We start from the raw sequence: 14,822 nt of genomic DNA, 5'->3' as shown, positions 1-14,822 counted from the left end.
TGAATTATGCACGTATTGAAAAAGCAATAAAGAAAGTAGTCTATAATATAAAGTTGCAACCACAGTTGCAAACACACACAGTTTTTAGAACCTTGTGTGGTTTGAGATCGATGCTTAAGCAGTAACAGTGATGTAGGGCAGATTCTGCCAACACCTCCTCTCTCTAGGATCATTCAGGACCGTCTTACCCATAGGTGCTAGGGGTGCGGGACACCTGGGCGCTGGGCTCTCAGGGGTGCCAGTCCAAGAGTCAGGCCCGAGAGTTGAGTCCAGGGAAGAGCCCTTGGCAGGGGGTTGGACTCGATGGCCCTTGTGGTCTATTCCAACTCTATGATTCTATGATTCTATGATCAGTTGGAGCACCGTGGCTGGGTCTTCTGTTGCGGGTGGCTCTGCGCCACGAGTTTGGGGGCAACCGAGCCAGCAAGATGCTGAGGCGGCCGGCCGGCTGGCTCCACCCTTCTGTGCACCTGGGACTGGGCAACCTGGAGGGGGGGGGCTCCAGGCAGATCTTTGCACCCCGGTGCCACATATGCTTAAGACAGCCCTGGGATCATTCTCCCTTTATGAATACCTGCACAAAAAATGTTATACTCTATAAAGTGTGAAGGGTGTGTATATCTAAAACTCAGTGCATGTCCCTTCTGAAATATTTGGAAATGGCAAGTGGGGAATATTCAGGCCCAGTGGCACATTTGCAACCAGTGCAGTGATTTCAGGATTGGTGACACCGGGTCCCAAGATCTGAGCTAGTGGAAAGCTTTTTTAAAAAACAGAATGGTGCTGCACTCCTAATTCAAGCATTGGATGTGAAGTTTTACCACCACCCACAGACCCTCTAAGTGTCCCTATTTTCCAGGAATGTCCCTGATTTAGAAAAGCTGCCCCTGTTTCTGATTTGATCCCAGAGTGTCCGGCTTTTCCTTAGGATGTCCCTATTTTAATTGGAGAAATGTTGGAGGGTATGGAGTTATGCGACCCCTGAGACGTCTGAAGGCAATCCTATCTAATGTTTTCTTATGTTTTTTATATATGTTGCAAGCTGCCCAGAGTGGCTGGGGCAACCCAGTAAGAAATGTGGGGTATAAATAGGAAAATTATCATTATGGGATGAGATGTCCCCACTTTCAATGGGGAAATGTGGGAGGGCATGCCTTCATGCCCAGAGAGTATAGTACTGATGACCATACTAGCAAATATGTTCTTGCCCAGTGCCTTTTAATTCCACAGGGGCTCCTGCAAGGGACCAAACCTACAAGTATCTTTACACCAAGTATACATATTATCCATTCTCATGAAGCTGAGCTTAGCATCCTCGTGGCATTCAGTCATTACTGGGTTTGTTGTTTTATTCTGATGATGCAGGCCATCTCTGCTCCACTCCAATAAAGGTGATCAGCACATTCATAATTGCTCATCCTCTCTACTAATTGCATCCCTGAGATTAAGCACTCTGATCCTTTACTTATTTATTTTTTTGCTGCAAGAAGACCTGGCAGCCTCTGTTTGAATTATGTGCTTGATTTCTTTAATTGCTGTATGGATTCCTATTAAAAATATATATGAGTGTACCCAGGAAACAGAGAAGCAAAAAAACAAAACAAAAAAGCAGTCAGGGAGGAAAATCAGGAAATGATATGTGGAATCCTAACAAAAAGCCAGTATCCTTTTCTTGCTCTTCCATTTAACTGTCCACCCATCCATGATAAAGGAGGCTTAAACAATATGGTGCGGAACAATAAAAGCTATGCCCTGTCAAGTAACTCAGGCATCAACAACCTCAGGTATGCAGATGACACAACCTTGATGGCAGAAAGTGAGGAGGAATTAAAGAACCTTTTAATGAGGGTGAAAGAGGAGAGCACAAAATAAGGTCTGAAGCTCAACATCAAAAAAACGAAGATCATGGCCACTGGGCCCATCACCTCCTGGCAAATAGAAGGGGAAGAAATGGAAGAAGATCAAACCTATCCATTCTGAAGGAAATCAGCCCTGAGTGCTCACTGGAAGGACAGATCCTGAAGCTGAGGCTCCAATACTTTGGCCACCTCATGAGAAGAAAGAGAAGACTCCCTGGAAAAGACGCTGATGTTGGGAAAGATTGAGGGCACAAGGAGAAGGGGACAACAGAGGACGAGATGGTTGGACAGTGTTCTTGAAGCTACCAACATGAGTTTGACCAAACTGGGGGAGGCAGTGGAAGACAGGAGTGCCTGGCGTGCTCTGGTCCATGGGGTCATGAAGAGTCGGACACGACTAAACAACAACAAATCAAGTAACTGAGCAGAGTCCACCAGTGTAATGTTAAGGAAATCCAGCTGCATAGGGCACAGACCTCCGTGGTACTGACCTTTGAAGTACACAGTTTTATACAGATTGTTGTTTTTTGCTATATCTTACACAGTTATTTTATTACATATGGAAGAATATTATTATTTTTGAAGTAATTCATACGTTAGAATTGCTTTCCTTTTATGTATATATGAAGTTAACAATTTTGTTGGGGAACATGCAAGTAGCTGGCCTAATTTAATTTATATTTTTTTATTTTTATTACTTTGTTTAATGTGTAACATTTCCATATTGTCCATATGACTTACGTATTCTGACAGATAATATAAAGGCATTTGCTTTTTGTTTAGATTGCATTTCAAGAAATGAACCATATCAAAGCTTGAAATCTAAAAAAATCCCTTCTTGTGCGCATTACCGTACATGTGTCACCACTATTGATTTTGCCCCTGGTCCATTGAGCTGGGAAGAAAGCAGTAATATAACATATGTGACTGGCAGGAGTAAGTGTATGCTGCAGCAAGACCTTGAACCATGATCGGTGCCGTCCCTACCATTAGGGAGAGTGAGGGAAATTGCTCACACAACTGATTTTAGGTTTCATGAAAAGGTAGCAAATTGTTAGCCATTTAATTTGTAGTTACTGTATTTTCAGGGTTGTGAAGGAGGAAATGTGCTTGTTGGTCTTCCTGCCCTTGGTTCTTGGCTGCCGTTGGGTATTACACACCTTGACTTGGTGAGGGTTGGGGTTGAGGCATCATTTGCTGCTGTGCCTCAGGCAGCAAATTGCATTGAGCCAGCCCTGCCCACTATCGTCACACAGTCTTGTTGCCTGTGCAGTTCATGACACCCAGGCTGCTGGTTGGTTGCTGCCTAATAATAATAATAATAATAATAATACTTTTATTATTTATATCCCGCCCATCCGGCTGGGTTTCCCCAGCCACTCTGGGTGGCTCCCAGCAGAATAGTAAAAACACGATAAAACATGATGAAGGCATGACCCTCCAGAAGTGGTTGGACTACAATTCCCATAATTCCTGACCATGCAAAATGCTGGCTGGGGCTGATGAGAGTTGGAATCCAACAACAACAACAGGAGAGTCACATGCTGACCCAATGGAAAAGGAAAAGGAAGAAGAAGAAGAAGAAGAGGAGGAGGAGGAGGAGGAGTTTGGATTTGATATCCCGCTTTATCACTCCCCTTAAGGAGTCTCAAAGCGGCTAACATTCTCCTTTCCCTTCCTTCCCCACAACAAACACTCTGTGAGGTGAGTGGGGCTGAGAGTCTTCAGAGAAGTGTGACTAGCCCAAGGTCACCCAGCAGCTGCATGTGGAGGAGCGGAGACGCGGACCCGGTTCCCCAGATTACGAGTCTACTGCTCTTAACCACTACACCACACTGGACCAGAAGCAACATATTTCACACACCATGACAAGTTCATACCCACTGCCACAAGCCATCATCAGATAACTGCACCCTCAGATGTGCCAGGTGGAGGCGATGAACTGGGCTGGAAGAAGTGAAGTCTCTGGATGGGCTTAGCCCTGTGAACATTTATTAAATTTGAGGAAAGCCAAGTGCTGGCAGGACATTTCCCTGTATATCATTACTAAGCAAAAATATAATTATTCACAGATGCAGACTACAGATGCTTCAGTTCTCCACTGCCAAGTCCTGCCGTTCTCCGCAAATAGAACCTGCAGAAACAACGAGATACACTCTGAAACCTAATAAAACATGCCTTTCAGGAGCTATGGAGTCAAGCTCAGTGACCTTGCTGGTTGCAAACCTTTTGACATCTCTAATGAAGATAAAACTTGTCCTCTGCAAAACTGCAAATATCACCCTCTTCTTCTAAAATACAGATTTGAGTTGAGCAGACAAGGGAGCCCAGCCTAGCATAGTTCAAGTTTTTACATAAGGCCAACATGACCCCTACTGGCTCTCCAGGTCCCTGATTCTTCTGGGCTTCCCAGCTGCAGTCTTTTGCGCCACCAGGGCGGTGCCAAAGAGCACCGGGGCTGTCACAGTGGTACAGAGAGTCAAGTGATATTGGTGTGGGTATTTTTTTTTAATGTAATGGAATGTACTGTTTTAATTTTTGTTTTAATGTATCTCTGTGGGGTTTTGCTTGCTTGTTTGTTTTGTAAGTTGCTTTGCCTTCAGCAAAAAAATGTGACCAATAAATTTGATAAATAATAATAAAGTCACTAGATATACCAAGGTCAAGGTTGGCACCAGGTGTGAGAAGACCTTTAACAAAGTACCCTCTGGCAGACCATTTCCTATGTTTGTGGGGTGGGGGAGAGGGAGGTGTCTGGCCATGTTGTTTGTTGAAAGTGGCTGCGTCAGTGAGCCGCCACCTTCCATTCTCTATTGATATTCACAATGGAGATAACGTCAGATAGATAGATAATACTTTATTCGGCTATAAGCCCACAAGGTAAAACCAATCAATAAATAAAATAGCATTTTGCATTCTAAAATATCAACTAAAATATTTCAACGCATAATCTCCTTCACGTTACATACAATCTCTAGATGTACCATACCAACACTGGTGGCTCCATTTCGTTGGTGCCTAGGGTTAATTTAAACACCTTTCACCCCAGAAAACAAATTGGAGGCAAAGGCTTATCTCTCCACATGGGAACCCTTTTGCCCTGGCAGCCCAGTCACCCATTGAAAACAATGGATAATTAAAACAGTAAGGGAGTTAATGGTGACAGGGAGTGGCATGGTCACGAATGTGCAATGAATCAAATGTGGTTTTAATGAATGGATAACTTTTTTTAAAAAAAATGTCCTTTTTTTAGCAACAATAAATGGAGCAATGGAACATTTTATACCCCTCTTGTATTCCTAACGCAGAGTTTTCCAAACTTTCCATGTTGGTGACATACCTTTTAGATATGCCTCATTTAGTGACACAGTAATATCCGCCCTCCCTTCCCCACAAGGCAGGGTTTGTGGCAACGAGCGGGGCTCACCTGGGCAGGTGCCACCCACCTGCTTGAGCCGGCCTTTGACCTGCCCTCGGGTGGCTGCAGGTGGGCCTAAGGCCAAAAGAAAAGAGGCTGACTCCGTTTCTCAAGCCCCTTTTGCTGTTCTGTGGACTGGGTAGGCTGTAGGGTTTGATTGGTCCTCAGTTGTGGGACTTGGCGACGAAGCCCCTTAGGGCCTCAGGTGGCGGTTTTTAGGGCTTGGCAAGGTATCCTTTAGTCTAACATCAAGTCGAGGGGTGCATTCATGCTCCCTCCATGCAGCGGCGTTTGCAGGGCCCGTTAAAGGGGAAAAACTGGGAGTCCCTGGCCCTAGAGCGGTGGCATGTAGGTCAAACTCCCGGGACGAGGTCGGTGGAGGGGCATGCTGTGTAAATTTGCGCTTTGCAGTCCCCTCTCACTGGACCTCATCTGCCTGCATATCCTCAGCCAGGCGGGCTGAGAGGGTTACCTGCCAAAGCCTGTGCCAAGTTTCCCACTTCTGAAGTTCAATAAAGTTGTGGCCAATTTGAACCCATACTCTGGGGTAAAGGGGGTAGGTACCACAGACAGGGTTAGTGCGTGTGCCCGCAATTCAGTTTTACTAGGAAACTGGAGGTTAAAGTAACCCCTTTCCAGCCGTGGAAGGAACGTGGGGAGCGACACACCTACACACTGCACCTGACACACTAATGTGTCCTGACACATAGTTTGGAAAGCTCTGCACTTTTATTTTATTTTTTGCAAGGAGGGGATGATCAAGTCCCTAGGTGGGGACCACACAGGCTTTGTGGATTGGCTTTGGCTTTGCACATCACAAGTTGGAAGGAGGAAAAGAGTTGACAGGGAGATCTTCCATTTAAGCCGCTCCCTCTCCCAGAATTTCTAAGCTCAAATTCAGTTACCAGAGGCACTTTTGATTTTTTTTTCCCAAATGGGGGAAAGATGAACCCAGTGTGTTGGCACCACTAGTTTTGACCTTAGTCTGCTGGTGAATCTTTTTTTCTTTTTTCCTGGCTGATTTTAAAAGAGAAGAAGAAATAAAAGGCAGTGCAGGGACAGCTAGACCAATCCTTATCTTTGGAATCTTGGTCCCCAGCCAATAGCAGCTGTGGCATCCTTTTCAAAGGGAAGAGCATCTGTCAGAAAGTTACTCCCCTGTGCCTCTACTGCTATTTGAACATTTCTAACTTGTATGGGTTGGTCTGGGTATATATATTGAGGGGGGTGAGGAAGTTCCTCTCTCTTTCGTTTTAAATTTTCTCCTCTCGAAGCTCTTGATTTTTTTGAAGCTTCATCTTTTACCAGCTGTTTAGAAAGAAAGGAAAATCAATTTATTCTGATTGTCTGGAGAAAGGGAGCAAGGCAGCCCTTTAATGATACTTGAACAGATGTGGAATTCTATTATACTTTGTTATATGCTGACAGAGAAATAAAAGTAGCATAAAAGAAAGAAGGGTGAATCACCAAAAAACAAGCGAACAATAAATTACAAAGTGCAATAAAGTAACCGGCTTTCTCTGTCTCCCCGCCCCACAAAGCTCTCCAGTTCATTGGCAGGAAAAGTGAACAGAGATTCCCTGTATGATTTCTCACTGATCCTATTTAAAAATTACAATAGCAATACGTTCTGCCTCATTCTTGGGTTGCCAGAGTTTCAGCTAATCCCTAAAGCTATCCCTACCAGTCCTTTGCTCTCCAGAGATATGCAGGAGGTATTGTTTTTTATGTCTCCATACCACGATAATAAGGGTCGCGGGTGGCACTGTGGGTTAAACCACAGAGCCTAGGACTTGCCAATCAGAAGGTTGGCAGTTCAAATCCCCGTGACAGAGTGAGCTCCCGTTGCTCAGTCCCTGCTCTTGCCAACCTAGCAATTCGAAAGCACATCAAAGTGCAAGTAGATAAATAGGTACCTTTCCGGCGGGAAGGTAAACGGCGTTTCCGTGCGCTGCTCTGGTTCGCCAGAAGCGGCTTAGTCATGCTGGCCACATGACCCGGAAGCTGTCTGCGGACAAACGCCGGCTCCCTCGGCCTATAGAGCAGGATGAGAGCGCAACCCCAGAGTCGTCCACGACTGGACCTAATGGTCAGGGGTCACTTTACCTTTACCTACCATGATAATACCTGACACATGTTTAAAAAACAAGGGTGTGGAACCTTTGTCCTTCCATATGTTGCCAAACTACAAAGCCCATCAGACCTAGCATACATGGCCTATGGTCAGGGATGATGGGGGATGTGGTTCAGAGATATCTAGAGGGGCAAAGATGCGTCACACCTGGTTAAAAACCACAGAGGCAGCCAATGTATTTCTCCCCATTGTTTCTCTCCTTGGACAGGAACATTTGCATTTTATCTGAAGTTTGCTTTGGGTAACAACCTTTGGTGACAACCCAGGAGGACATGAAAAACCACTATCACAACCCACCCAAAAGTGAATTAGTTTCAGTGTGGTTGGGTTGCTGTTTAATAAAGCTTTCACTGAAAATCTGAAAAGTTTGTTTGGGAATCATGGTAGGACTCAGCAGAGGCCACACTGGATTCATGTACCAGGATTCCCACACAGGCTTTTGACATAGGGAAGGTGATATTCCTCTTCTAGCTCAGCTTGCTTGCACCTCTGCTAAACTCTAAAAGAGAGGTGGCTACCCTGGGATCCTCCATTGTCATTGGACACCAGCTCCCATCAGCCCTAGCTAGCACACCCTATGCTCAGGGCTGATGGAAACTGGAATCTCACAACAAATGGGGTGGCATAGTTGGTTGTTGTTGTTGTTTAGTCATTTCTCTTCGTGACCCCATGGACCAGAGCTCGCCAGGCACTCCTGTCTTCCACTGCCTCCCGCAGTTTGGTCAAACTCATGTTACTAGCTTTGAGAATATTGTTCAATCATCTCGTCCTCTGTCATCCCCTTCTCCTTGTGCCCTCAATCTTTCCCAACATCAGGGTCTTTTCCAGGGAGTCTTCTCTTCTCATGAGGTGGCCAAAGTATTGGATCCTTCATGGATCACTGTCTTTTCATGGCGAAGGGGGCTGAATAACTCAGAGAAGCTATGAGCTATGCCGTGCAGAACCACCCAAGATGGACAGGTCATAGTGGAGAGTTTTGACTAAACATGATCCACCTGGAGCAGGAACCGGCAAGCCACTCCAGTATCCCTGCCAAGAAAACTCCATGCACAAAAACAACTGGCATAGTTTAGCCACCTCTAAAGGAATTCTCCATGGCCTGGCTGCTCCAGTGCTTAAATGTTATGTCAATGCTTTCTTCCTCTTCCACTAGTGCCCAGTTCCTGCCCTGTCTCCCAAACCTTCTCAGACTGGCATATCTGGCAAGACAATTGACTTGCTTTGCTTTACCTGTCTCAAACAAGAACCTTGGTTTGGCTCTGGACTGAGGAATGGGGGTCCCAAAGATGGCACCTGTGGATCAAAGGTTACACATGTAATACATGTGCATCAGGGCAGCTGCAGGTTATTCTGCCCTCCTTCATAGTGACCTAGTGAGAGGTCTGCCATGCAAATGATTCAAGCATCCCCTTCAGTTGCCACCCCATCGGTGGTAGTAAATGAAGGGAAGAAAAAAGAGAGAGAAGGAAAGGAAGGTTTTATTCATTGTAAGAAACACGGGGGTTGTTTTGCTTGATGAGTGAAGCTTAAGTCAAAACAGCTAGCATAATGCCATTTGCCAGCTGGCCCACAATTGCTCGTTTAACAACTGTCTTAATTCAAGATGTGAATTGAAATGACTATTTTAAATACACAGCTGGGAGATTATTGGTGTGTGTTGTTTCTCAATCCAATATCATTTGGATTAAGCAATCGTTTCTCCCTATATCATCTGATCACTAGCAGACATCTCTATGCTGGTCAATGAAGGGAACAGATTCTGAATGCTGTTCTTTGGATTCTCGGCTGTTGTTTTTCACTGCTGTTTTTCAACTTTGCAATGGGTTGGTGTTAATGGTCGGATCATTGTTGCTTTTATGTTCGCTTCTATATTTGTAAACCTTATTTGAGCAGCTCATTTGTGGAAGGGGAAAGTATTGCATAGTTTTTTTAAAAAAACAAAACCAGAGTTTCTGGAAACTCTGATGTGGTTAAACTCTTAATTATGACCTCAGTCAGCAGTTGGGCTCTGAACTGGCCAGTTCTGGCATAAAGTGTGTGAGTTGGCTTACTGCCCTTCCCTGATCAGTTGAGTGGTAGCTTTCTGCCAGCAATGCATCAAGTCACAGCAAACACCTACAACTCTCGCCGGGCCATGGCAAGTATTTATGTGTACAAAAGATGCATTAATGAATGTTGCATCATTTTACTGCTTTTGCATATTAAAAGCAAAATGAGCCATAATAAATCACCCGAGGCTATTTCATTTTTCTAGCTGTTTTTATTAGATTTTGTACATCACCTTGGGGCATATTTTTTGTTTGTTTACCTAAATTTATATACCACTAACTAGACCAAAAGACCTCCATGTGATTTGCAGTAGACAGTCTTATTAAAAGTACCAATTAAAAACAGACATGAAAAACAACTTACATGAGATTTTTTGAAAAGAAATAAAATAAAACCTAACACTTATAAAACACATAATTCGTTTTATGCATGGAAACATGGACAGAGCATGATTTAGAACATATACGTAATTCTGAACATAAAACATAAGTAATTTTAAAGCACTTATACTTACTAATAAGATGGATCACAATTACAGGCTTGCTTATATAAGGTATCAATTAAAAAAACCAAAGCAACATAGCAGATAAAATCAAATCAAAATGCAGTAATAAAAATTGATGTACAACAACTAACAATAAGGTTTGAAAAAGCAGTAAGCAGTATAAGAAGACTTGCTATCTCCAACAATGCGGTTATGCAGTGTGTCCAGCTGCCCTACAAGCAAAGTTTATGTTTTTGTTTTCTTAAAGGAAGGGAAATAAGCAGGGTGCAAGGCTGGATAGCTCAGTTGGATAGAGCATGGTGCTGATAACATCATAGTTGCAGGTTTGATCCCCGTATGGGACAGCTGCATATTCCTGCATTGCAGGGGGTTGGACTAGATGGACCTCAGGGTTCCTTCCAGCTTGACAGTTCTATTATTCTAACCCTGCTAACAATGCTCCCAAGTCACTCTTTGGATAGGGCTGCACATTGCAGGAGTAATGTCAATGCAACAATCAGTAGGGAAAGGGAAGGAGTCCAGTGTAAAAAGTAAGGTGAGCCAAATTTGTTGCACAAGCCATCTGTTACAGAGCATTGCTAAGGGCAAAGAAATGTGTGGCTGTTATTTCTAAGATACCTTGGCATGGTAGTATATGAAAACCTTGTTTCTGGCTCTTAGAGTAAATGGAAATCTGTTAGGAAGCACCAGAAACATATCCTGTTGAGTGCATAATCCACTGGGTTATTGATTGAAGGAGAAACTAATGGCCAGAGAATAAGAATCCAGAGATTGCCTTGCTGGGACTTACTGATAGACCTCCACTGAGACATCTATTAAAGAGATATTTGTCAGTACCGGTGATACTGATTTGATCTTTCCGATGACAATGCTAGCTGCCTTTTCTCCTGCAGCAAAGGGGTGCAGAATTGCTGGTTTGGCTTTTTGTGTCCTTCCTCAAGGAAATTGCCTTGGGGGGGAGGGGGGTCAAAAGAATTCACCTTGGTTCTTTGCAGAAGGGCCTGACAGGAGGCACAAAAGGTGTTCAGCTTCTTGAATAGTTTCCAAGATCCCCACCGCTCTGTATTTGTTTACAACATTTGGATCCTTTCTGACGCCCTTCACAATAGCTAGCACAACTTTACTCACAGATTGAAACATGAACTGGTAGCTACATGGGAGTCACTCTTGCACATGCCCCTAGACCTGTGGCAGCCATACTCTGTCATGTGAGGAGAGTACCTGAAAAATTGCCCCAAGGTGATTCCACATTGGAGAGAGGGGGGGTGCATTGGTAGCCCTTTCTATATTTGACACTGCACAATGAATTGGGATGTGTGTATGCCTGCAAAATATCAGACATGCTATCCCCTGTAAGGCTACTTCTGCCCCTGACTGACAGACACAGCACCCCATTTCAGTTACAATTCCCAATTTATGTTGGCTGGAGTGGGCCAAACTACACATTATCATAGCTGTCAACTTTCAGATTTGAAAATAAGGGATCAGCAGCCTCACCTATCCCGGGGACAGTCTACAGGATATCTAACAATCTGGGATAGCAGCAGGAAGCAGCGGGAAATGGCACTGGAATAAGGGAATTTTCCACAAAAAAAGGGAAGGTTGACAGCTATGCGCATTATGCGTCCATAAAAGTAAAGGGCAAAGGGACCCCTGACAATTACGTCCAGAAGTTTCTACACATGTGCCCCAGATTCATCTTGTCTCCTATAGAATCTGTATACACTGGTTGAGGACGTTTGATACCTTTAAAAAATATCATGAGTTTTCTCACTTAATCATTTGTTGGGATCAACCATTTCCACACAACTTGATGCCAAGTTTCTTGTTTTCCTCAGTTCATCATGTTGCAAATTTTATTATGGATTGTATTCTAGGAATTGTTCTCCACTTTTCTGCCAGGGTTCAGTATCTGCATCCAAGACTGTGATTTGTAGTCTTTCACATCAAGCTATTGCAGATTGTGGTCGGGACACATAAACACTGGCAGTATTTGTCGTGCATAACTGCCTGTTATGAAAGGGCTGTTAAGCAACAAACAAAAATCAAGGCTAGAGAGAGAGAGAAACATTGTGGAGGCAGCAAAAGTTGGAAATAAGAAACCAATCAATTGTTGTTAGAAACATTTCTGATGCTCAAGAGCTTGACAAAGAATGAAAGTTCTTGACAATTGCTTATGTGCAGCTCATATTGTCTCCAATATTTTTGAAGTACGGAGAATGAAGTACAGTGGTTCCTCAGGTTACAGACGCTTCAGGTTACAGACACTTCAGGTTACAGACTCCGCTAACCCAGAAATAGTACCTTGGGTTAAGAACTTTACCTCAGGATGAGAACAGAAATTGTGTGCTGGCAGCAGTGGGAGGCCCCATTAGCTAAAGTGGTACCTCAGGTTAAGAACAGTTTCAGGTTAAGAACGGACCTCCAGAACGAATTAATTTCTTAACCAGAGGTACCACTGTACTGAAAAATTGCAGTCTTTGGCACTATTGGATCTGGTTTGGATGGTTAAACTTTAAGCTTTGGGCTGGTCATTCTGGAGGTGTTTTTTTACATAATGGAACACTGTCTGGAGATTCACTCCCACTCCATGTAGACCAGGGGTGGGGAACAATTTTCAGCCCAAGAGCCACATTCTCTCATAGGAAACCTTCCAAGGGCTATATAGTGAGTGGAGCAAGAGAAGTCACTCTTGCCTTTATGCAGTAGGCTCCATTGCAGCCATGCACAAATCCAGAGGTTTCTATGCACACGTCCAGGCAAGTAAGAGACATTATCACAGTTCAAATATACATCCCAGGCAGGCAAAAATGGCCAAACATTACACAGAGGGGTGGGGAAATATGGTCAGTAAGAGGTGTGGCATGGGAAGGGCTGTGTCCTGGGGAGAGTCCCAAGGGCTTGGACTTTTAGGCCTGTGCTTCCTCATTCCTGGTGTGGACAATATTGAGCTAGATGAACTAGTGGTTTGCCTAAGTATAAGGCAGACTCTCATGTTCCTATGTTTCTTGGCGGGCAGCTGGCAGAGTCTTCACGCTATGGCAGTTTGCACATGTTTCGGGCTATCAATTGAGAAGTGCGATTTTGTGTGCGTTCACTGGGACTGTTGCAATAGTCCAGATGTCACCCAACTATAGTCCTTGTCTGCAACCAAAACAAAGCGTCTCACATTCATCCCATATCACCTTTGCCTCTTCTATCCCACCCTGTCTTCTCTTGTATCCTTCCTTTGCCCCATCATTCCTATCAGTCCCTCTGGGACCCGCTCCCAATGTTCAAATTGAGAGCCGATCTTGAAAAGACTGGGGAATTCATGGCCAGACCTCTCAACATCCCATTCCAATATTAAAAGCATCCACATGCAGGAATGGGCGTTCCCCTTGCACTGAGTGTGGAGAGGTTAACCATCCTTCCAAGAAACTCCCACTGTTGAAATTATTTCTTGCCCACCCACAGCTGCTTTTAGTTATGGGGATACACATTTTGCAATCAGTTTTTAACCCGCCCACCCAGGCTATCAGCAGCTTTAAGGGAAAGGGTGTTTATTATTATTATTATTATTATTATTATTATTATTATTATTATTATTAGGGAAAGCATTGAAGGAAAGGACCATCGTTTCCTTTAGTGTCACATCCCATCCAGTTTGGACTTTTCCCAATCCCTTCTTTCTACTTTTACCCATCTTCAGATCTCTTTTGTGTAGATTATAAACTAATTCAGATTGTAAAATACTTGGAGGACGAGGCTGTGTTTTTTGCTTGTCATTGTAAACCACCAGGTACTTTGACAAAGACGTTAACAACAATCATTATTAATATACTTCTTAGCGACTCCGCGTTTTGAGGATATATACAACCCCGTTTTGCATATTGTAAAAGAGAGTGAGCTCCTTTTATAGGACGCCTTGTTTTTCAATGACTGCACATCACCACATCTGCTGCATCCCTCCACTACATTTAACACTGGTCCAGGGAGCCCTTAATCTGGTATGGATGTCAGCTGAAATCCCTCTCAATGTTACATGCTACAGCTGCCCTAATCCTCTAGCAGATGGTAAACGTTTGTGCTGCCATGAAGGAGCTTCTGAAAATACTGAGGCTCAGGCTTAAAGCTGTCTTCCGTGGGGTCCAATTTACACTGATACAAAGACCCTGCCATCAATAAAATGAAAGCACTGATTTGTCCAACCGTTGCTGTTGTTTTACCTGGGAGTGGTTCATGTACACAGTTATATTTTTTAGTGACAGTTACTATGCAGTTGTGTTTTGGACTGGGTAATAATATCTGTTAGTTGACATGCAATGACTGTTAAAATTTGACAATATTTGATGGCAGTCTTCCAGTTTATCGCCCCCCCCCCCCGTTAGACCCAGCCAAAATAAAATATGACCAAGAGATGCCAACATGTCGAAATGACCTGAAATATGACATAATAAAATGTCACACCCAAAATGTTCAATTCAGAATAACCCACATCAAAATATGAAATATGAAAATTCAAACTGGCATTTTTTTTCAAAGTAAGAATGTTCTGCATTTGAGAGAATGCTGTCGCCCACTATCATGGTTTGATGCAGGCTAGCAGCTCTCAGAAACTTTGGCAATGGAGAGGAATAACACACTAGTCCTCATTGATGCATTGGGGCTGGAGTCCACCATGCAACAATTTTCTGCAAAATAATAGCACATAAAGCCATGAGTAAAAATGCAACTTTTGTATTTCTTGCAAAGGGAAATTACGTTTCTTTTGTAAAAATAATTTCCTCTATCTGATGTTAGGAAAACAAAATACGGTTTTTTTGTGTGTGAATTGTATTTATTTTGGATCCACTGATTCAGAGTTATTTCCCCCCT

At 43.6% G+C, this 14,822-nt stretch overlaps 1 protein-coding gene across 27 annotated transcripts in view; it reads left to right on the top strand.

Annotated features, from left to right (window-relative positions):
• Nucleotides 1-14,822, top strand: part of NRXN1 (neurexin 1) — a 976,383-nt gene that overhangs the window by 331,664 nt on the left and 629,897 nt on the right. The gene's annotated exons all lie outside the window — the stretch shown is intronic.

Source organism: Podarcis raffonei, chromosome 3 (assembly GCF_027172205.1).
Source record: "Podarcis raffonei isolate rPodRaf1 chromosome 3, rPodRaf1.pri, whole genome shotgun sequence".
Lineage (NCBI taxonomy): Eukaryota > Metazoa > Chordata > Lepidosauria > Squamata > Lacertidae > Podarcis > Podarcis raffonei.
This window is presented reverse-complemented; position numbering and strand designations above follow the sequence as displayed.